Here is a 2,932-nt window from a genome sequence, read left to right as displayed (position 1 = left end):
AAATATAACTTCGCCAACAACAAATTATATATAATATATATATATATATATAGTATATATATATTAATATATATATATACTATATATATTATATATATATAAACGATACCACCATGGCAACCTCTGTAGGATGGGAAATGAAAAAGGAATATGACAATTTTAAAATGTGATAAGAAATGAAATATCAGAAAACGCGTAAATATTTTAGAATATATATACACACACAAATATTTGTTCTTAATATGTTAAATATTAATTCTTTTAACAATTTAAAATATTATACTACGGAGTAATACATAAAGTAGTGTACCATAAATAGTTAAATAGTAATTATCAATTACCACAAAGTCAATTTAAAATAAAAACACGATAGCTAAACTTTATAATATTTTAAAATTAAACAATTAAGCATACTAATTGTTTTTTGTGTTTTCATTAATATCTTCATTAAAAAAATAATAATAATAAAAAATACAGACCTTCATTCCATTAGGCTCATTTAAAGATAAGTTAGCAAGACTAAAGGTGTGTTTGATTCATATGAGAATCAAAATTATAGTTATTGTTTGGTTGACAACTTTTAAAACACAACTATGAGATTTAATTACTCATTGAATTAAGAACCCCATCCCCCAATTAAAAAAGGGTATTATTCCATCTTATATTGGTAAATTGATCTTAAAGCATGGTTGCAGAAATTGCGCCTAGGCGCTAGGTGGCGCCCGGCCGCGTCGAGGAAGGCCGAAATCGGCCTCCTCCGCGGCCAGGCGCCTAGTCGGCCGGAAGTTTTTTTTTTTTTGTTTTTTAATTATAAATCTTAAATATTTAAACATTAATGTTATAATATACTCTGTATTAATAATACTCTAATACTCTAAGTAATAACTTAATAAAATAAAAGTAATACTAAATTAATTAATAAGTAATGCACTAATAAATAATACTTAATAAAGAAATCCTGCTGGTCCGTGCAACTCTCCAAAGAAGAAGAGTCGAGGTGCAACCCGATTGCCCCTATGCGGCAATGGAGAGGAGACAGTGTCTCACATTTTCCTCGACTGCGCAGTAGTTTCCGGAGTCTGGACAGCTGCAGGTATCCCTCGCTCCTCGCAAACCGTCAATTTCACAAGCTTCATCGAAGCATGCTTGGAGAATGCTGACACAGAAACCATGAGCAAAATAGCAGTAACCATTTGGTCTATCTGGTGCGCAAGGAACGAGCTTGTCTGCCAGCCCCGAGCTTCAGCCCATTAATTTTTACAGTACTACTAATCACAATTGACAAGTGATGAATAGTAACATAGCACTGACTCACTAACTCTTTTCAGTAATATAGTAATATAAATTTCAAAAGAATGACAAGTATCGGGTTTACCAAAAGTAAGTATAAGTAATTAAGGATTAATATTAATATAGCAGTAAAGCCTTGCCTTAAACGTGAGGAAGAGAATTGGAAGTCAAGTTTCCAATTAAGGTTTACATACAATTATCATATATAGAAGTAGTGTGGTAAGTCTGGGATGGAGAAAGCAGGTTGGAAGTAAAAGTGATATGGATGGGAGTAATTAGCAGCATCTAATAAGCTTTGTTCCATAAACCCAATTAATTGGTTAAAAAACTAAACTTGTGGTTTCAACATGGACAGGACAACTAAATCAACTTGTTCAGATTTAATAGACAACAATTTTGATAAGATCACTAGCTTACAAGTAAATACACAAATACATATAATAATAACAAGGGGCAGGAATGAAATTTTGAAATATCAAGGTATATTTTAGGGTCAATACCTAAAACATCTTATCATCTGAAACAAAAGATTCAGTAATTTTATGCAACAAAAATCAACATACACACAATTCCTACTTATAACAATACCTAAGCTACCATTGAAGTCTCCAAGATGATAAGATAGGTTGCAGTTCTGTTCACTTAAAACCCCTAAAAATACCTAAGCTAATACCATTGAATTGAAGTCTCCAAGAAGATAGGATGGATTGCAGTTTTGTTCATTAAACACCCAAAATAGGAGAATACCACTCATAAAGAACGGAGGAACGTAACTTGGCCTTATGCACGGTTTCATCCCCACTTCTCTCCCTTTTAGTTGTGTTCTCCACCCTGTCTTGGTCTTCAATTGCTGGAGGGGCGGAGCTGGAAATAAATAGATAAAAAGTAAGCAAATGAATATTTATCACACGAGTAGAAGCATATATGAAACAGAAAAATGAGACCGGGGTGTACTTACACAATACAAAAAGATTGAATATTAGTCTCAGGCTGGAATTTCTTGTAGTAAAGGATTCCTGAGGAGGCTCCAACTCTACTTCGGAAGGATTGAATGCCATATTCAAGATCAAACTTTATTTCGAACACGTAGATTAAGACATCTACCGTATCGCTCGGAACCAGTAACCACACAAAATTTGCCACCTCCCAGGTCAGCTAGTCGTGTCAGATCACATTTTAAGCCACGCCCATCTTTTCCAACACACGAATTTCATTTATAGCCCGGTAAGATATGAACTCAAGAACACCTTCCGCATGAATCTTGACACAATATGCATAAAGCTCAGTATAACAAAAGGCAACCAGAATCCGAATTTTTTCAGAAAATTCATCTGAAAGCCCTATGTCACCATTGTGACCAAAGGGAGGAGGAATTTCCTTCTTTCAATTGGGCTAGCAAAGACCACTCCTCCCATTTTGAGGATTTGAAGTCGAAAGTAAAGGCACTCTTAGGGTATTTGGAACTCAGCGGATTACTAATGAGCAAATATAGATATCTCCTAAGAACAAAGTGGCCCACTGTGAAGAAGCGATCTAAGGTGTGATCAAGTGCGAAAGGAGGGGGTGGAAGGGTTTCAAAGCAATCTTTGACGGAATCAAAAGACTGGAAACAGAATTGCCCCCTTGAGTATAGGCTTATAGC

The sequence above is a fragment of the Ipomoea triloba genome, chromosome 5, assembly GCF_003576645.1.
Source record: "Ipomoea triloba cultivar NCNSP0323 chromosome 5, ASM357664v1".
Classification (NCBI taxonomy): domain Eukaryota; kingdom Viridiplantae; phylum Streptophyta; class Magnoliopsida; order Solanales; family Convolvulaceae; genus Ipomoea; species Ipomoea triloba.
This window is presented reverse-complemented; position numbering follows the sequence as displayed.